This window comes from Pseudophryne corroboree, chromosome 4 (assembly GCF_028390025.1).
Source record: "Pseudophryne corroboree isolate aPseCor3 chromosome 4, aPseCor3.hap2, whole genome shotgun sequence".
Classification (NCBI taxonomy): domain Eukaryota; kingdom Metazoa; phylum Chordata; class Amphibia; order Anura; family Myobatrachidae; genus Pseudophryne; species Pseudophryne corroboree.
In genome coordinates this window covers 496502464-496524736 of record NC_086447.1, presented here as the reverse complement: position 1 = coordinate 496524736, position 22273 = coordinate 496502464, and positions in this window count along the sequence as shown.

Sequence of the window (22273 nt, the reverse complement as noted above, 5' to 3'; positions counted from 1 at the left end):
TGCCAGATATTCCCCTCATGCTGCTGCCAGATATACCCCTCATGCTGCTGCCAGATATGCCCCTCATGCTGCTGCCAGATGTACCCTCATGCTGCTGCCAGATATGCCCTCATACTGCCAGATATGCCCCTCATGCTGCTGCCAGATATGCCCTCATGCTGCTGCCAGATATGCCCCTCATGCTGCTGCCAGATATGCCCCTCATGCTGCTGCCAGATATGCCCCTCATGCTGCTGCCAGATATTCCCCCTCCCCAAGTGCCAAATATGCTCCCCCAGTGCTGTTACTTACCCCTCCGTCGATCCCGCGCTGTCTTCTGAAGGAGGGACACGGAGCGCACAGCGCACGGCTCTCCTGTGTCCCTCCTGCATCTCCGGTGGCCGCGGCGGGTCTATTAAAGGAAGTGCCGGTTCGTGATCAGAGGTCACGAACGGGTACTTCCTTTAATAGACCCGCCGCTGCCGCCGGAGATACAGGAGGGACACAGGAGAGCCGCGCGGTGTGCGCTCCGTGTCCCTCCTTCACACTGCACTCCCTGTCACTGTGCACTGACTCGAGTATAAGCCGAGGTGGCTTTTTCAGCACAAAAAAAAGTGCTGAAAAAGTCGTCTTATACTCGAGTATATACGGTACTTTATACAATCAAAACTCTAGTACAAACGTAAGTATGACAGGAAAGGCTCTGCCTCACCTGCCTCACCCCACCGCACATCACTGCTAATAAACACACACACACAGAGTCATATCCCCACACTCACTACGGATGACACACACACACAGAGTCCTGTCTCCTCACTCATTACAGTTGTCATACACACACGCACACTCACTATGTATGTCACGCACACACAGAGTCCTGTCCCCACACTCACTACAGATGTCACACACACACAGAGTCCTGTCCCCGCACCCACTACAGATGTCACTCACACCCACACACACACACACACACACACACACACACAAAGAATACAGATGCCACATGCGCACACGCACACACACACACACACACATACACATGCAAACACACAGAGTCTTGTCCCCACACTCACTATGGATGACACAAACATACACACACACACACAGTCCTGTCCCCACACTCACTACAGATGCTACACGCACACATACACATGCATACACACAGAGTCCTGTCCCCACACTCACTACAGATGTCACACATACACAGAGTACAGGCACTGGCTGCTACTCACCCAGTCACTATGCATGGGTGACTGCTGCTGGCACTTCGGGTCTCCATCTTCATCCTCCCCTGCCACGCAACTCAGCTGCGGTGTCTGTCTTCCTGCACTTCCTGTATTGGCCACATGACCAATCCGATGCGGCCATCAGAGCTAAAACACGCCCCACACTGTGAGGCATGCCTCCCATTTATCTTTTCTAAGCAGCATGAGTGGCCGCTGTGTAGCTCAACCTCGCTGTACAGGCAGTGTATGACAGTGTGAGAGATGAAGCTGAGCTCCCGCTGTCTCATATCTGTCTCTCCCTGCAATTCCAGGAGTCCTGCAACTCTGGCCAGATTTGACTATAAAAATGATTGCAATAATACAAAGAAGATGCTTATAAATTATACATATCTTCTTTGTATTATTCTAATAATTTTTACAGTCAAAACTCTAAAGTATGACAGGGAGCATGACAGGTGAGGCAATGCCTCTCGTAACTGCATGTCTCTGGGTAGAACTAGAGATGAGCGGGTTCGGTTCTCAGAGAACTGAACCATACCGGACTTTCATGTCACGAGCCCGGCTCCGAGTCAGGCTCGGGTTTTCCCACCTGACTCGGAAACCAGAACGAGGCAAAACTTCATCATCCCACTGTCGGGTTATCGCGGGGTTTGGATTCCATATAAGGAGCCACGCATCACCGCCATTTTCACTCCGGCATTGGAGAGTGTAGAGAGAGGACGTGTCTCCGTCCTCAGTGTCCTCAGTGTCCGTGTCTTGTGCTGCATCAGTCCAGTCACAGTGGTGGTGTCCTCTGCTGCCATATGTCCAGTGCTGCTGTATAAATCCAGTCCGTTGCAGTGGTGCTGTGTTGTCCTGCATCAGTCCAGTGGTGGTGTCCCTGTGCTGCCGGCCTGCCGTATATGTCCAGTAGTACTGCCGTATATGTCCAGTGATCCTGCCGTATATGTCCATTAATACTGCTGTATATGTACAACGGTACTGGCGTATAAGTCCATTGATACTGGCGTATAATTACAGTGATCCTGCTGTATAATTACAGTGATCCTGCTGTATAAATCCAGTGATCCTGCCGTATAAGTCCAGTGAACCTGCCGTATAATTACAGTGGTACTGGCGTATAAGTCCAGTCCAGTGATACTGCCATATTAGTCCAGTGGTACTGCCGTATATGTCCAGTGATACTGCCGTATATGTCCAGTGGTACTGCCGTATATGTCCAGCGGTACTGCCGTATATGTCCAGCGGTACTGCCGTATAAATCCAGTGATCCAGCCGTATAAGTCCAGTGATCCTGCCCTATAATTACAGTGGTACTGCCGTATAATTACAGTGATCCTGCCGTATAATTACAGTGATCTTGCCGTATAATACCAGTGATCCTGCCGTATAAGTCCAGTGATCATGCCGTATAATTACAGTGATCCTGCCGTTTAATTACAGTGATCCTGCCGTATAATTACAGTGATCCTGCCGTATAAGTCCAGTGATCCTGCCATATAATTACAGTGGTACAGGTGTATAAGTCCAGTCCAGTGATACTGGCGTATATGTCCATTGAAACTGCCGTATATGTCTATCTATATGTCCAGCGATACTGCCGTATATGTCCCGTGATACTGCCGTATATGTCCAGCGGTACTGCCGTATATGTCCAGCGGTACTGCCGTATAAATCCAGTGATCCTGCCGTATAATTCCAGTGATCCTGCTATATAATTACAGTGGTACTGGCATATAAATCCAGTGATCCTGCCGTATAATTACAGTGGTACTGGCGTATAAGTCCAGTCCAGTGATACTGCCGTATATGTCCAGCGGTACTGCCGTATAAATCCAGTGATCCAGCCGTATAAGTCCAGTGATCGTGCCGTATAATTACAGTGGTACTGCCGTATAATTACAGTGATCCTGCCGTATAATTACAGTGATCTTGCCGTATAATACCAGTGATCCTGCCGTATAAGTCCAGTGATCATGCTGTATAATTACAGTGATCCTGCCGTTTAATTACAGTGATCCTGCCGTATAATTACAGTGATCCTGCCGTATAAGTCCAGTGATCCTGCCATATAATTACAGTGGTACAGGTGTATAAGTCCAGTCCAGTGATACTGGCGTATATGTCCTTTGAAACTGCCGTATATGTCTATCTATATGTCCAGCGATACTGCCGTATATGTCCCGTGATACTGCCGTATATGTCCAGCGGTACTGCCGTATATGTCCAGCGGTACTGCCGTATAAATCCAGTGATCCTACCGTATAATTCCAGTGATCCTGCTATATAATTACAGTGGTACTGGCATATAAATCCAGTGATCCTGCCGTATAATTACAGTGGTACTGGCGTATAAGTCCAGTCCAGTGATACTGCCGTATATGTCCAGCGGTACTGCTGTATATGTCCAGTGATATATATATATATATATATATATACCCTGTTGCAAAGCGGATTACTATGCTGGTGTTAGACGAGTGTTCGGTATCTGCCATTAGTGCAGTGGGACTGCAGTGCCAACCCTAGATGGGCCAGGTGTTTGTGCCGCACACTTGTTTCACTTAGCTTAGTCATACAGTTACCTCATTGCACCTCTTTTAATTCTTTGCATGATGTGCTGTTTGGGGCTTTTTTTTTATATCTGCCCTCCTGTCTGACACTGCAGTGCCACTCCTAGATGGGCCAATTGTTTGTGTCGCTTAGCTTAGTCATACAGCAGCCTCATTGCACCTCTTTTTCTTCTTTGCATGATGTGCTGTTTGGGGCCTAGTTTTTTTTAAGTGCCATCCTGTCTGCAACTGCAGTGCCACTCCTAGATAGGCCAGGTGTTTGTGCTGCACACTTGTGTCGCTTAGCTTAGTCATACAGCCACCTCGGTGCAACCTTTTGGCCTAAAAACAATGGGCGGTCACTCCGAGTTGATCGTAGCTGTGCTAAATTCAGCACAACTACGATCATCTTCCCTGACATGTCAGTCCGCCCCCCCCCCCCGCACAAGTACAAAAGCATCGCACAGCGGCGATGCTTTTGTACTTATGGAGTAACTCCCGGCCAGCGCAGTTCCTGCGGCTTGCCGGGAGTTGATCGTCGCTGCACCTGGTCGCAGCGGCTGCGTGTGACATCACGCAGCCGCTGCGGCCCGCCCCCCACACGGTCCCCATAACGCGCCCCCATAACGGCATCCAAACGCTCCCACGCTGCCCCCTCCCGCCCAGCAACCGCCTCTACCTGTCAATCAGGCAGAGGCGATCGCAGGGAAACGACGGCCTTCAGCACAATTCCGACCCGATCACTGTGCTGCGATAAATTGCAGCGAGCAATCGGGTCGGAATGACCCCCAATATTGTGAGCTGGGAGGTGTTCAGAATAGACTGGAAATGAGTGGAAATGATTGTTATTGAGGTTAATAATACCGTAGGATCAAAATTACCCCCAAATTCTGTGATTTTAGCTGTTTTTATGTTTTATTCAAAAATCATCCAGATCCAAAACCAAAACACGAAAGGGTGGTTTTGGTAAAACCAATCCAAAACCAAAACACGAGCGGGGAATTAGAACCAAAACACAAAACAAGAAAAGTGCCCGCCGCACATCTCTAGGTAGAACCAATGTTTCTAAATAAACAATACTGTACCACTCCCATGCTTCAGAGATGCATTGTGATATAGCCAAGCATATATCATACTGTTTGCTTGGTAATCTGTCAAACTGGGTGTATAGATTAAATTGATTTATCTATCTTGACTCCTTGAGTAATCATAGTGGTAGCTTTTATATTCAGTTCTGTAATGAATCCTGTATTTTAGGTCTACATACTGTATGCAACAGTGATAGTGGGCAGTAAGGTAGTTTAATACCAAATGTTATTGAAGTAGCATAAAGGGTTTTAGTCCTAGGTCCTAGGTGTCAAGCTGCAGATACCATATACTCCTTCATGTTACTTATGGGTGCCTCTACATGTTATTCTGTATGTGAAGCTTCTAATGACTTAATTCTGGATATAATTTCGTAAGCGCTGTAAGTCACCTGAGCCTCAGTTTGAACTAGTGATGAGCGGGTTCGGATCCTCGAACTTCACCTTTTTTTTCACGGGTCTGAGCAACTCGGATCCTCCCGCCTTGCTCGGTTAACCCGAGCGCACCCGAACGTCATCATCCCGCGGTCAGATTCTCGCGAGATTCGTATTCTATATAAGGAGCCGCGCGTCGCCGCCATTTTTCACTCGTGCATTGGAGATGATCGTGAGAGGACGTGGCTGGCGTCCTCTCAGTTTCTATGTTCAGTGGGCTGCAAATTGTGCTGCAAATATCTGTGCTCAGTGTGCTGCAAATATCTGTGCTCAGTGTGCTGCAAGTGCAAATATCTACGTTCTCTGCCTGAAAAACGCTCCATATCTGACTTTTCTCAGTGTGCTGCAAATATCTGTGCTCAGTGTGCTAATTGCTTTATTGTGGGGACTGGGGACCAGCAGTATTATATAGTAGGAGGACAGTGCAGTGTTTTGCTGACCAGTGACAAGTGACCACCAGTATTATACGTTCTCTGCCTGAAAAACGCTCCATATCTGTGCTGCATTGTAGTATATAGTAGGAGGACAGTGCAGAATTTTGCTGACCACCAGTATAACTATATATATAGCAGTACGGTACAGTAGTCCACTGCTCTACCTACCTCTGTGTCGTCAAGTATACTATCCATCCATACCTGTGGTGCATTTCAGTTTTGCACAGTTTGCTGACCACCAGTATATACTATATAGCAGTACGGTACAGAAGGCCACTGCTCTACCTACCTCTGTGTCGTCAAGTATACTATCCATCCATACCTGTGGTGCATTTCAGTTTTGCACAGTTAGCTGACCACCAGTATATACTATATAGCAGTAGGTTACAGAAGGCCACTGCTCTACCTACCTCTGTGTCGTCAAGTATACTATCCATCCATACCTGTGGTGCATTTCAGTTTTGCACAGTTAGCTGACCACCAGTATATACTATATAGCAGTACGGTACAGAAGGCCACTGCACTACCTACCTCTGTGTCGTCAAGTATACTATCCATCCATACCTGTGGTGCATTTCAGTATTGCACAGTTAGTATATACTATATAGCAGTACGTACTATATAGCAGTACGGTACAGAATATACTATATAGCAGTATATACTATATAGCAGTATGGTACAGAAGGCCACTGTTCTACCTACCTCTGTGTCGTCAAGTATACTTTCCATCCATACCTGTGGTGCATTTCAGTTTTGCACAGTTTGCTGACCACCAGTATATAATATATAGCAGTACGGTACAGTAGTCCACTGCTCTACCTACCTCTGTGTCGTCAAGTATACTATCCATCCATACCTGTGGTGCATTTCAGTTTTGCACAGTTTGCTGACCACCAGTATATAATGTATAGCAGTACGGTACAGAAGGCCACTGCTCTACCTACCTCTGTGTCGTCAAGTATACTATCCATCTATACCTGTGGTGCATTTCAGTTTTGCACAGTTAGCTGACCACCAGTCTATACTATATAGCAGTACGGTACAGAAGGCCACTGCTCTACCTACCTCTGTGTCATCAAGTATACTATCCATCCATACCTGTGGTGCATTTCAGTTTTGCACAGTTTGCTGACCACCAGTATATACTATATAGCAGTATGGTACAGAAGGCCACTGCTCTACCTACCTCTGTGTCGTCAAGCATACTATCCATCCATACCTGTGGTGCATTTCAGTTTTGCACAGTTTGCTGACCACCAGTATATACTATATAGCAGTACGGTACAGAAGGCCACTGCTCTACCTACCTCTGTGTCATCAAGTATACTATCCATCCATACCTGTGGTGCATTTCAGTTTTGCACAGTTTGCTGACCACCAGTATATACTATATAGCAGTACAGTACAGTAGGCCACTGCTCTACCTACCTCTGTGTCATCAAGTATACTATCCATCCATACCTGTGGTGCATTTCAGTTTTGCACAGTTTGCTGACCACCAGTATATACTATATAGCAGTACGGTACAGAAGGCCACTGCTCTACCTACCTCTGTGTCGTCAAGTATACTATCCATCCATACCTGTGGTGCATTTCAATTTTGCACAGTTTGCTGACCACCAGTATATACTATATAGCAGTACGGTACAGTAGTCCACTGCTCTACCTACCTCTGTGTCGTCAAGCATACTATCCATCCATCCCTCTGGTGCATTTCAGTTTTGCACAGTTTGCTGACCACCAGTATATACTATATAGCAGTACGGTACAGAAGGCCACTGCTCTACCTACCTCTGTGTCGTCAAGTATACTATCCATCCATACCTGTGCTGCATTTCAGTTTTGCACAGTTAGTTGACCACCAGTATATACTATATAGCAGTACGGTACAGAAGGCCACTGCTCTACCTACCTCTGTGTCGTCAAGTATACTATCCATCCATACCTGTGGTGCATTTCAGTTTTGCACAGTTTGCTGACCACCAGTATATACTATATAGCAGTACGGTACAGAAGGCCACTGCACTACCTACCTCTGTGTCGTCAAGTATACTATCCACCCATACCTGTGGTGCATTTCAGTTGTGCGCAGTATATATAGTAGTAGGCCATTGCTATTGATAAATTACTGGCATATAATTCCACACATTAAAAAATGGAGAACAAAAATGTGGAGGGTAAAATAGGGAAAGATCAAGATCCACTTCCATCTCGTGCTGAAGCTGCTGCCACTAGTCATGGCCGAGACGATGAAATGCCATCAACGTCGTCTGCCAAGGCCGATGCCCAATGTCTTAGTAGAGAGCATGTAAAATCCAAAAAAATAAAGCTCAGTAAAATGACCCAAAAATCTAAATCAAAATCGTCTGATGAGAAGCGTAAACTTGCCAATGTGCCATTTACGACACGGAGTGGCAAGGAACGGCTGAGGCCCTGGCCTATGTTCAAGGCTAGTGGTTCAGCTTCACCTGAGGATGGAAGCACTCATCCTCCCGCTAGAAAACTTAAAAGAGTTAAGATGGCAAAAGCACAGCAAAGAAATGTGCGTTCTTCTAAATCACAAATCCCCAAGGAGAGTCCAATTGTGTCGGTTGCGATGCCTGACCTTCCCAACACTGGACGGGAAGAGGTTGCGCCTTCCACCATTTGCACACCCCCTGCAATTGCTGGAAGGAGCACCCGCAGTCCAGTTCCTGATAGTCAAATTGAAGATGTCACTGTTGAAGTACACCAGGAAGAGGATATGGGTGTTGCTGGCGCTGGGGTGGAAATTGACAAGGAGGATTCTGATGGTGAGGTTGTTTGTTTAAGTCTGGCACCCGGGGAGACACATGTTATCCGTGGGACAAATATGGCCATTGACATGCCTGGTCAAAATACAAAAAAAATCACCTCTTCGGTGTGGAATTATTTCAACAGAAATGCGGACAACTGGTGTCAAGCCGTGTGTTGCCTTTGTCAAGCTGTAATAAGTAGGGGTAAGGACGTTAACCACCTAGGAACATCCTCCCTTATACGTCACCTGTACTGCATTCATCAGAAGTCAGTGACAAGTTCAAAAACTTTGGATGACAGCGGAAGCAGTCCACTGACCACTAAATCCCTTCCTCTTGTAACCAAGCTCCTGCAAACCACACCACCAACTCCCTCAGTGTCAATTTCCTCCTTACACAGGAAAGCCAATAGTCCTGCAGGCCATGTCACTGTCAAGTCTGACGAGTCCTCTCCTGCCTGGGATTCCTCCGATGCATCCTTGAGTGTAACGCCTACTGCTGCTGGCGCTGCTGTTGTTGCTGCTGGGAGTCAATCATCTTCACAGAGGGGAAGTCGGAAGACCACTTGTACTACTTCCAGTAAGCAATTGACTGTCCAACAGTCCTTTGCGAGGAAGATGAAATATCACAGCAGTCATCCTGCAGCAAAGCGGATAACTCAGGCCTTGGTAGCCTGGATGGTGAGAAACGTGTTTCCGGTATCCACCGTTAATTCACAGGGAACTAGAGACTTGATTGAGGTACTGTGTCCCCAGTACCAAATACCATCTAGGTTCCATTTCTCTAGGCAGGTGATACCGAAAATGTACACAGACGTCAGAAAAAGAGTCACCAGTGTCCTAAAAAATGCAGTTGTACCCAATGTCCACTTAACCAGGGACATGTGGACAAGTGCAGCAGGGCAGACTCAGGACTATATGACTGTGACAGCCCACTGGGTAGATGTATTGCCTCCCGCCGCAAGAACAGCAGCGGCGGCACCAGTAGCAGCATCTCGCAAATGCCAACTCATTCCTAGGCAGGCTACTGTCACAACTGAGGGCCTGAGCTGACGGGAGGCAGCCTCAGTTGTAGGGGCTGAGATGTACCGGAACCTGGGAGGTTGTATCCGACCCCTGGACATGTAAGTAACATGAATAATAACTGCCCGAAGGCGTGACCACGACAACTTGGATAAAAGTCAATGATGTTTATTATGACAACTCCGCAACACAGCAGCAGTAAAAGAAAACGTAAAAGTCAGCAAAGAATAAATACAGTTCCTGGGTACTACAGGATGGCAGGAGCCACAGGGCACTGGTAGTGTGAGATAGTTCTTATGATCTTCTAGATGGAAAGTCCTTACCAGGCCCGACTGTAGCAATGGAGATAACCCAGGATTGTGCCAGCTGGTGTTCCAGGAAAAGCTGGGTTGCTGAAGATAAAACAGCTGCTGTGGATACTGGCTGGAACCAGACTGTTGTTAGCACGGAGTGGATACTGGCTGGAACCAGTTAAATAATAAATGAACTTGGGAGCGATGAAATATGAACTGAAATGTAGAGCTTGAGAGCGGAGAAATAATAATACCGGTGGAGAGTGGTAAAGTGTAGAAAGGACACCGGCCCTTTAAGGGAAGCTGTACTCTGCTGGAAGCTGAGCTGGAAGCAGGTAATGTTGTAGCTGGAAACAGATGAATCCACAATGGATTGGAGAGTCAGGCTACACCGCAGGTGGAATGCTGGTGCGGGTCTCTATGGTGGAAGTCTTGAGACAGGAGCTGGAACCTGGAAGACAATCACAGGAGAGAGACAAACAGGAACTAGGTTTGACAACCAAAGCACTGACGCCTTCCTTGCTCAGGCACAGTGTATTTATACCTGCAGCAAGGAAGGGATTGGCTAGGCAATTATGCAGATTATCAATACTGAGAACAGATTGGTGGAAATGATCAGCTGACAGAATCCAAGATGGCTGCGCCCATGCAGACACTTGGAGGGAAGTTTGGTTTGTAATCCATGTGGTAATGAAAACAGTAATGGCGGCGCCGGCCACCGGAGACAGGAGGCGCCAGGCTGACAGATGCACATCCAACCACGCGGACACAGCGGAGGCCGCGGCTGACGTAATCGCCACTCAGACACTCTGCATGCAGAAGTTCAGGGACGGCGGCGGAGGCTGCGGGAGACGCCATGCCAGGTGTAATATGGCGTTTACTGTGACAGCGTCCCAGAGTGACAGGAGAGGATACAGGAATGTACACATCAGGATAACAGATGGGATCCGGTCCTGGAGCGCTGAGCCAGCCTTAGGAGGCATCTGATGGGTAAGAAATGGCGTCCAGATACCCGGATCGTGACAGCACCCCCCCCTTTAGGAGTGGCCCCAGGACACTTCTTTGGCTTTTGAGGAAACTTGGAATGGAATCTCCGGACCAAGGCAGGAGCATGGACATCAGAAGCATTGGTCCATGAACGTTCCTCAGGACCATAACCCTTCCAGTCAATAAGATATTGTAGTTGACCGTAACGGTGACGTGAGTCCAGGATCTTGGCCACTTCATACTCAACGCCTCGTTGAGATTGGACTTTCGGAGTTGAAGGAAGTGAGGAATGAAACCGATTCAAGATCAGCGGTTTCAACAGGGAAACATGGAATGTCCTGGGTATTTTTAAGAAGGGAGGCAACTGGAGTCTGTAAGCAACAGGATTGATGACTTGTTCAATCTTGAAAGGACCGATATAGCGAGGTGCAAACTTCATACTGGGAACTCTTAACCTCAAATTCTTCGTGGATAACCATACCCGATCACCCACCTTGAGAGCAGGAACTGCTCGACGCTTCTTATCCGCAAACTTCTTGTACCTGAACGATGCCTTGAGCAGAGCTGATCGTACGCTCTTCCAGATATTGGCAAACTGATGCAAGGTGATATCCACTGCGGGAACAGAAGTTGCTGGAAGCGGTTGGAACTCAGGGACTTTAGGGTGGAATCCAAAGTTAGTGAAGAATGGTGTTGAAGCAGATGAAGAATGATACTGGTTGTTATGACAGAACTCGGCCCAGGGAAGTAATTGAACCCAGTCATCTTGAGAGGAGGACACATAGATGCGGAGGAAGGCCTCCAAGTCCTGATTCACCCTCTCGGTTTGACCATTGGTCTGAGGATGGTAAGCCGTGGAAAACTTTAGCTTGACTTGGAGGACTTGACATAAACTTCGCCAGAATTTGGCTGTGAATTGAACTCCTCGATCTGAGATAATTTCTTCAGGAAGACCGTGGAGTCGGAAGATCTCTTGTATGAATACTTGAGCCAACTTGGAAGCTGACGGAAGACCGGTGAGAGGAATGAAGTGTGCCATCTTGGTGAACCGGTCAACTACCACCCAGATGGTATTGAACTTGTTGCACATGGGTAAGTCTGTAATGAAATCCATCGACAAGTGGGTCCATGGTCGACGGGGAACGGATAGTGGAACCAGTTGCCCCGCAGGCGACTGGCGGGATACTTTATGTTGGGCACACTTTGGGCAAGATGCAATAAACTCCAAGACGTCCTTTTTCAGAGTTGGCCACCAATAGGACCTAGAGATAAACTCCAGGGTTTTTTGGATACCTGTATGTCCGGCAAAACGGGAAGCATGGGCCCAATGCATGAGCTTCTTCCTTAGCATCGGCTTCACAAAACTTTTCCCTGATGGGGGCGTAGAGTCCATCCCTACCGTGGAGAATGCCATCGGATTTATAATAGGATGCTTGTCTGAAGACTCTGACTCATTCTCTTGCTCCCATGAGCGGGAAAGGGCATCGGCCTTGCGATTCTGAGAGCCCGGACAGAACTGGAGTTTAAAGTCGAACCTGGAAAAGAAAAGTGCCCATCTGGCCTGACGAGGGTTGAGACATTGTGCGCCCTTCAGGTATAAAAGGTTCTTGTGGTCTGTAAGTATGGTGATTGAATGAGAAGCTCCCTCCAACAGATACCTCCACTCTTCTAGAGCGAGCTTGATGGCTAGCAACTCCTGGTCGCCAATGGCATAGTTGCGCTCAGCTGGGGAGAACTTCCGGGAGAAGAAACTGCAAGGGTGTAAATGGCCATCTTTAGCCCTCTGAGATAACACCGCTCCTCGATGTCAGGCTGTTTCAGAACAGGCGCAGAGATGAACCTTTGTTTTAAAAGATGAAATGCTTGCATGGCTTCTTCAGACCACTTGGACGGGTTAGCACCCTTCTTAGTGAAAGCAGTAATAGGCGCCACAATGGTGGAAAAGTCTCGTATAAACTTTCGGTAATAGTTGGCGAACCCTAAGAACCTCTGGACTCCTTTGAGGGTTAAGGGTACCGGCCAATTTTGGATTGCTTGTAGTTTCTCAGGGTCCATTTCTAGTCCGGAACCGGACACAATGTACCCTAGAAACGGAATGGACTTGACTTCAAAGACGCATTTTTCTAATTTGCAATAGAGATGATTGACACGGAGACGGGACAGAACCTCTTTAACCCAAAAACGATGTTCCTCTAAATCGTTGGCAAAAATGAGGATATCGTCTAGATAGACCACGACATGACGGTATAGAATGTCTCTGAAGATCTCATTGACAAAATGCTGGAAGACAGCTGGAGCATTGCTCAATCCGAAGGGCATGACGAGGTACTCATAATGTCCGTCACGGGTGTTAAAGGCGGTCTTCCACTCGTCACCCTCACGGATCCGGATGAGATTGTATGCACCTCGCAAGTCCAGCTTTGTAAAGATGGTAGCTCCGCTAACTCTGTCAAAGAGCTCAGTAATCAGGGGTAAAGGATAACGGTTCTTGATGGTAATGTCGTTCAAACCTCTGTAGTCGATGCACGGCCGCAGACCACCATCTTTCTTTTTTACAAAAAAGAAGCCTGCGCCGGCTGGAGAAGAAGAAGGTCGAATGAACCCCTTTGCTAGGTTCTCTTTAATATATTCCTCCATAGAATGCGTCTCAGGCAGAGACAACGGATAAGTTCGGCCTCGAGGTGGAACCTTCCCTGGAACGAGATCAATCGGACAGTCCCATTCTCTATGAGGAGGAAGGATATCAGCAGAAGCTTTACTGAACACATCCGTGAAATCTTGATATGGAGGAGGTGGAACATCAGACGACCTGGGGGAGGAAGAACAGACAGGCAATACTTTAAACAAACATGTCTCAGCACAGGAGGAACCCCATGCCAGGATTTGCGTAGTCGTCCAATCAATTGTAGGATTGTGAAGACGGAGCCATGGAAGGCCCAGGACCACAGGATGTGTGGCTCTTGGAATCACTAAAAAGGAAATAAGTTCGGAATGAAGAACTCCCACTCTCAGACGAACTGGTAGAGTCCTTAAAGAAATAACTGCATAAAAAATTTTGCTGCCATCCACGGCAGTTAAAGAAATGGACGAAGGAAGTCTCTCGGTGGGTAGGGACCACCGTTTAACATAGGCTTCGGTAATAAAGTTCCCAGCTGCTCCGGAATCAAGGAGGGCAATGACGTTCCGATAACGTTGAGCAACTTGAAGCGAGACTGGGAGATTACAATCTTGAGGAGATGGAGAGGAGATCATAACTCCTAGCCGGCCCTCTCCTTGGCGAGCTAGGATTTGGAGTTTCCCGGACGTTTGGGACAGGCATTAATGGTGTGAGACGGAGCTGCACAATAGAGACAGAGAAACTCGGAGAGACGTCTTCGGCGCTCAGCAGGAGTTAAACGGGAACGGCCAAGTTGCATGGGCTCATCTTTAGATGGTGACAGTTGACGAGGAGGAGGAGCAGAAGATTTGGGAGCAGATGATCTTCCACGCTCAGTTGCTCTCTCTCTGAAACGTAAATCAACTTTCGTGCAGAGTGAGATTAGCTCATCTAACTTAGAAGGTAAGTCTCTGGTAGCTAACTCATCTTTAATACGCTCAGATAAGCCATGCCAGAATGCAGCATACAGGGCCTCGTCGTTCCATGCCAGTTCGGATGCCAGGATCTGGAACTGTATCAGATATTGTCCTACAGTACGTGACCCCTGGCGTAAACGGAGAATCTCGGATGAAGCTGAGGTTACCCGGCCTGGCTCGTCGAAGATGCGCCTGAATGTTGACACGAAGGCAGTGTAGGAAGATAGCAGGGTGTCGGACCTCTCCCATAACGGTGATGCCCAATCAAGGGCTGAGCCACTGAGAAGAGAAATAATGTAGGCAATTTTTGTACGGTCACTGGGAAAAATGCCAGGTTGTAGCTCAAACTGAATCTCACACTGGTTGAGAAATCCCCTGCAGAATCTTGGAGATCCGTCAAATTTTGCTGGCGTTGGAAGATGAAGACGTGGAGCAGAAATGGGTAAGGTGGGTGGGGTTATAGCTGGAGTCCCTGTGGTTGACGCACCAGACGCGCCTGATCCACGGAGAGTTGTCTGAATCCCATCCAGCCGAGTAGAGAGATCCTGGAGACAGCGGATGATGTGGCCCTGTGCAGCCTCCTGATGTTCTAGTCGGGCTGCCAGTTCTTGCATCGGCCTGGCCGCTTGATCCTGGTCTCCGGCTGGATTCATTAGGTCAGTGCTTACTGTCACAACTGAGGGCCTGAGCTGATGGGAGGCAGCCTCAGTTGTAGGGGCTGAGATGTACCGGAACCTGGGAGGTTGTATCAGACCCCTGGACATGTAAGTAACATGAATAATAACTGCCCAAAGGCGTGACCACGACAACTTGGATAAAAGTCAATGATGTTTATTATGACAACTCCGCAACACAGCAGCAGTAAAAGAAAACGTAAAAGTCAGCAAAGAATAAATACAGTTCCTGGGTACTACAGGATGGCAGGAGCCACAGGGCACTGGTAGTGTGAGATAGTTCTTATGATCTTCTAGATGGAAAGTCCTTACCAGGCCCGACTGTAGCAATGGAGATAACCCAGGATTGTGCCAGCTGGTGTTCCAGGAAAAGCTGGGTTGCTGAAGATAAAACAGCTGCTGTGGATACTGGCTGGAACCAGACTGTTGTTAGCACGGAGTGGATACTGGCTGGAACCAGTTAAATAATAAATGAACTTGGGAGCGATGAAATATGAACTGAAATGTAGAGCTTGAGAGCGGAGAAATAATAATACCGGTGGAGAGTGGTAAAGTGTAGAAAGGACACCGGCCCTTTAAGGGAAGCTGTACTCTGCTGGAAGCTGAGCTGGAAGCAGGTAATGTTGTAGCTGGAAACAGATGAATCCACAATGGATTGGAGAGTCAGGCTACACCGCAGGTGGAATGCTGGTGCGGGTCTCTATGGTGGAAGTCTTGAGACAGGAGCTGGAACCTGGAAGACAATCACAGGAGAGAGACAAACAGGAACTAGGTTTGACAACCAAAGCACTGACGCCTTCCTTGCTCAGGCACAGTGTATTTATACCTGCAGCAAGGAAGGGATTGGCTAGGCAATTATGCAGATTATCAATACTGAGAACAGATTGGTGGAAATGATCAGCTGACAGAATCCAAGATGGCTGCGCCCATGCAGACTCTTGGAGGGAAGTTTGGTTTGTAATCCATGTGGTAATGAAAACAGTAATGGCGGCGCCGGCCACCGGAGACAGGAGGCGCCAGGCTGACAGATGCACATCCAACCACGCGGACACAGCGGAGGCCGCGGCTGACGTAATCGCCACTCAGACACTCTGCATGCAGAAGTTCAGGGACGGCGGCGGAGGCTGCGGGAGACGCCATGCCAGGTGTAATATGGCGTTTACTGTGACAGCGTCCCAGAGTGACAGGAGAGGATACAGGAATGTACACATCAGGATAACAGATGGGATCCGGTCCTGGAGCGCTGAGCCAGCCTTAGGAGGCATCTGATGGGTAAGAAATGGCGTCCAGATACCCGGATCGTGACAGCTACGCTTTGTATCACCGCTTTCCAGAAGAGGCACACAGCTGACAACCTCTTAAGGAAACTGAGGAACATCATCGCAGAATGGCTTACCCCAATTGGACTCTCCTGGGGATTTGTGACATCGGACAACGCCACCAATATTGTGCGTGCATTACATCTGGGCAAATTCCAGCACGTCCCATGTTTTGCACATACATTGAATTTGGTGGTGCAGAATTATTTAAAAAATGACAGGGGCGTGCAAGAGATGCTGTCGGTGGCCAGAAGAATTGCGGGCCACTTTCGGCATTCAGCCACCGCGTGCCGAAGACTGGAGCACCAGCAAACAGTCCTGAACATGCACTGCCATCATCTGAAGCAAGAGGTGGTAACGAGGTGGAATTCAACCCTCTATATGCTTCAGAGGATGGAGGAGCAGCAAAAGGCCATTCAAGCCTATACATCTGCCTACGATATAGGCAAAGGAGGGAGAATGCACCTGACTCAAGCGCAGTGGAGAATGATTTCAACGTTGTGCAAGGTTCTGCAACCCTTTGAACTTGCCACACGTGAAGTCAGTTCAGACACTGCCAGCCTGAGTCAGGTCATTCCCCTCATCAGGCTTTTGCAGAAGAAGCTGGAGACATTGAAGGAGGAGCTAAAACAGAGCGATTCCGCTAGGCATGTGGGACTTGTGGATGGAGCCCTTAATTCGCTTAACCAGGATTCACGGGTGGTCAATCTGTTGAAATCAGAGCACTACATTTTGGCCACCGTGCTCGATCCTAGATTTAAAACCTACGTTGTATCTCTCTTTCCGGCAGACACAAGTCTGCAGAGGTTCAAAGATCTGCTGGTGAGAAAATTGTCAAGTCAAGCGGAACGTGACCCGTCAACAGCTCCTCCTTCACATTCTCCCGCAACTGGGGGTGCGAGGAAAAGGCTAAGAATTCCGAGCCCACCCGCTGGCGGTGATGCAGGGCAGTCTGGAGCGAGTGCTGACATCTGGTCCAGACTGCAGGACCTGCCAACGATTACTGACATGTCGTCTACTGTCACTGCATATGATTCTGTCACCATTGAAAGAATGGTGGAGGATTATATGAGGGGTGTAGTATGGCTGACCGGCGGTCTCCTGACCGCTGGTCAGCTTACCGATGCCGGGATCCCGGCAGCATACCGACGCCGGGATCCCGGAGGGGAGGGGCGAGTGCAGCAAGCCCCTTGCGGGCTCGTGCGGGCTCGGTGGCGACCTGCGGTCACCACGGGTTCTATTCCCACTCTATGGGTGTCGTGGACACCCACGAGTGGAAATAGTCCCTGTTGGTCGGCATGCCGACCATCGGGATACTGAGCCGGCGGGATGGTGGAGGAGGTCATGTGACTGTCGGTCAGCAGACCGCCGGTCACATGAATACCACCCTATATGGGTGACCGCATCCAAGTAGGCACGTCAGACAGTCTGTACGTATACTGGCAGGAAAAAGTGGCAATTTGAAGGCCCTTGCACAAACTGGCTTTATTTTACTTAAGTTGCGCCCCCTCCAGTGTGTACTCCGAAAGAGTGTTTAGTGCAGCCGCTCACCTTGTCAGCAATCGGCGTACGAGGTTACTTCCAGAAAATGTGGAGAAGATGATGTTCATCAAAATGAATTATAATCAATTCCTCCGTGGAGACATTCACCAGCAATTGCCTCCAGAAAGTACACAGGGACCTGAGATGGTGGATTCCAGTGGGGACGAATTAATAATCTGTGAGGAGGGGGATGTACACAGTGAAAGGGGTGAGGAATCAGACGATGAGGAGGAGGTGGACATCTTGCCACTGTAGAGCCAGTTTGTGCAAGGAGAGATTGATTGCTTCTTTTTTGGTGGGGGCCCAAACCAACCAGTCATTTCAGTCACAGTCGTGTGGCAGACCCTGTCGCTGAAATGATGGGTTTGTTAAAGTGTGCATGTCCTGTTTATACAACATAAGGGTGGGTGGGAGTGACCAAGGACAATTCCATCTTGCACCTCTTTTTTCTTTCATTTTTCTTTGCATCGTGTGCTGTTTGGGGACTATTTTTTTGAAGTGCCATCCTGCCTGACACTGCAGTGCCACTCCTAGATGGGCCAGGTGTTTGTGTCGGCCACTTGTGTCGCTTAGCTTAGCCATCCAGCGACCTTGGTGCACCTCTTTTTTTCTTTGCATCATGTGCTGTCTGGGGACTATTTTTTAAATCTGCCATCCTGTCTGACACTGCAGTGCCACTCCTAGATGGGCCAGGTGTTTGTGTCGGCCACTTGGGTCGCTTAGCTTAGTCACACAGCGACCTCATTGCGCCTCTTTTTTTCTTTGCATCATGTGCTGTTTGGGGACAATTTTTTAAATCTGCCATCCTGTCTGACACTGCAGTGCCACTCCTAGATGGGCCAGGTGTTTGTGTCGGCCACTTGGGTCGCTTAGCTTAGTCACACAGCAACCTCATTGCGCCTCTTTTTTTCTTTGCATCATGTGCTGTTTGGGGACAATTTTTTTGAAGTGCCATCCTGTCTGACACTGCAGTGCCACTCCTAGATGGGCCAGGTGTTTGTGTCGGCCACTTGGGTCGCTTAGCTTAGTCATCCAGCGACCTCGGTGCAAATTTTAGGACTAAAAGTAATATTGTGAGGTGTGAGGTGTTCAGAATAGACTGAAAATGAGTGGAAATTATGGTTATTGAGGTTAATAATACTATGGGATCAAAATGACCCCCAAATTCTATGATTTAAGCTGTTTTTGAGGGGTTTTTGTAAAAAAACACCCGAATCCAAAACACACCCGAATCCGACAAAAAAATTTCAGGGAGGTTTTGCCAAAACGCATCCGAATCCAAAACACGGCCTCGAAACCGAATCCAAACACAAAACTAGTGATGAGCACCGGAAATTTTTCGGGTTTTGTGTTTTGGTTTTGGGTTCGGTTCCGCGGCCGTGTTTTGGGTTCGAACGCGTTTTGGCAAAACCTCACCGAATTTTTTTTGTCGGATTCGGGTGTGTTTTGGATTCGGGTGTTTTTTTCAAAAAACCCTAAAAAACAGCTTAAATCATAGAATTTGGGGGTCATTTTGATCCCAAAGTATTATTAACCTCAATAACCATAATTTCCACTCATTTTCAGTCTATTCTGAACACCTCACACCTCACAATATTATTTTTAGTCCTAAAATTTACACCGAGGTCGCTGGATGGCTAAGCTAAGCGACCCAAGTGGCCGACACAAACACCTGGCCCATCTAGGAGTGGCACTGCAGTGTCACGCAGGATGGCCCTTCCAAAAAACACTCCCCAAACAGCACATGACGCAAAGAAAAAAAGAGGCGCAATGAGGTAGCTGTGTGAGTAAGCTAAGCGACCCTAGTGGCCGACACAAACACCTGACCCATCTAGGAGTGGCACTGCAGTGTCACGCAGGATGGCCCTTCCAAAAAACACTCCCCAAACAGCACATGACGCAAAGAAAAAAATAGGCGCAATGAGGTAGCTGTGTGAGTAAGCTAAGCGACCCTAGTGGCCGACACAAACACCTGGCCCATCTAGGAGTGGCACTGCAGTGTCACGCAGGATGGCCCTTCCAAAAAACACTCCCCAACAGCACATGACGCAAAGAAAAAAAGAGGCGCAATGAGGTAGCTGTGTGAGTAAGCTAAGCGACCCTAGTGGCCGACACAAACACCGGGCCCAACTAGGAGTGGCACTGCAGTGTCACGCAGGATGGCCCTTCCAAAAAACACCCCCCAAACAGCACATGACGCAAAGAAAAATGAAAGAAAAAAGAGGTGCAAGATGGAATTGTCCTTGGGCCCTCCCACCCACCCTTATGTTGTATAAACAGGACATGCACACTTTAACCAACCCATCATTTCAGTGACAGAGTCTGCCACACGACTGTGACTGAAATGACGGGTTGGTTTGGACCCCCACCAAAAAAGAAGCAATTAATCTCTCCTTGCACAAACTGGCTCTACAGAGGCAAGATGTCCACCTCATCATCATCCTCCGATATATCACCGTGTACATCCCCCTCCTCACAGATTATCAATTCGTCCCCACTGGAATCCACCATCTCAGCTCCCTGTGTACTTTGTGGAGGCAATTGCTGCTGGTCAATGTCTCCACGGAGGAATTGATTATAATTCATTTTAATGAACATCATCTTCTCCACATTTTCTGGATGTAACCTCGTACGCCGATTGCTGACAAGGTGAGCTGCGGCACTAAACACTCTTTCGGAGTACACACTTGTGGGAGGGCAACTTAGGTAGAATAAAGCCAGTTTGTGCAAGGGCCTCCAAATTGCCTCTTTTTCCTGCCAGTATAAGTACGGACTGTCTGACGTGCCTACTTGGATGCGGTCACTCATATAATCCTCCACCATTCTTTCAATGGGGAGAGAATCATATGCAGTGACAGTAGACGACATGTCCGTAATCGTTGGCAGCTCCTTCAGTCCGGACCAGATGTCAGCATCAGCAGTCACTCCAGACTGCCCTGCATCACCGCCAGCGGGTGGGCTCGGAATTCTGAGCCTTTTCCTCGCACCCCCAGTTGCGGGAGAATGTGAAGGAGGAGATGTTGACAGGTCGCGTTCCGCTTGACTTGACAATTTTGTCACCAGCAGTTCTTTGAACCCCAGCAGACTTGTGTCTACCGGAAAGAGAGATCCAAGGTAGGTTTTAAATCTAGGATCGAGCACGGTGGCCAAAATGTAGTGCTCTGATTTCAACAGATTGACCACCCGTGAATCCTTGTTAAGCGAATTAAGGGCTCCATCCACAAGTCCCACATGCCTAGCGGAATCGCTCTGTGTTTGCTCCTCCTTCAATGTCTCCAGCTTCTTCTGCAAAAGCCTGATGAGGGGAATGACCTGACTCAGGCTGGCAGTGTCTGAACTGACTTCACGTGTGGCAAGTTCAAAAGGTTGCAGAACCTTGCACAACGTTGAAATCATTCTCCACTGCACTTGAGACAGGTGCATTCCACCTCCTATATCGTGCTCAGTTGTATAGGCTTGAATGGCCTTTTGCTGCTCCTCCAACCTCTGAAGCATATAGAGGGTTGAATTCCACCTCGTTACCACTTCTTGCTTCAGATGATGGCAGGGCAGGTTCAGGCGTTTTTGGTGGTGCTCCAGTCTTCTGTACGTGGTGCCTGTACGCCGAAAGTGTCCCGCAATTCTTCTGGCCACCGACAGCATCTCTTGCACGCCCCTCTCGTTTTTTAAATAATTCTGCACCACCAAATTCAAGGTATGTGCAAAACATGGGACGTGCTGGAATTTGCCCAGATTTAATGCACACACAATATTGCTGGCGTTGTCCGATGCCACAAATCCACAGGAGAGTCCAATTGGGGTAAGCCATTCTGCGATGATCTTCCTCAGTTGCCGTAAGAGGTTTTTAGCTGTGTGCGTATTCTGGAAAGCGGTGATACAAAGCGTAGCCTGCCTAGGAAAGAGTTGGCGTTTGCGAGATGCTGCTACTGGTGCCGCCGCTGCTGTTCTTGCGGCGGGAGTCCATACATCTACCCAGTGGGCTGTCACAGTCATATAGTCCTGAGTCTGCCCTGCTCCACTTGTCCACATGTCCGTGGTTAAGTGGACATTGGGTACAACTGCATTTTTTAGGACACTGGTGAGTCTTTTTCTGAGGTCTGTGTACATTTTCGGTATCGCCTGCCTAGAGAAATGGAACCTAGATGGTATTTGGTACCGGGGACACAGTACCTCCAACAAGTCTCTAGTTGCCTCTGCAGTAATGATGGATACCGGAACCACGTTTCTCACCGCCCAGGATGCCAAGGCATCAGTTATCCGCTTTGCAGCAGGATGACTGCTGTGATATTTCATCTTCCGCGCAAAGGACTGTTGGACAGTCAATTGCTTGGTGGAAGTAGTAAAAGTGGTCTTACGAGTACGACTTCCCCTCTGGGATGAC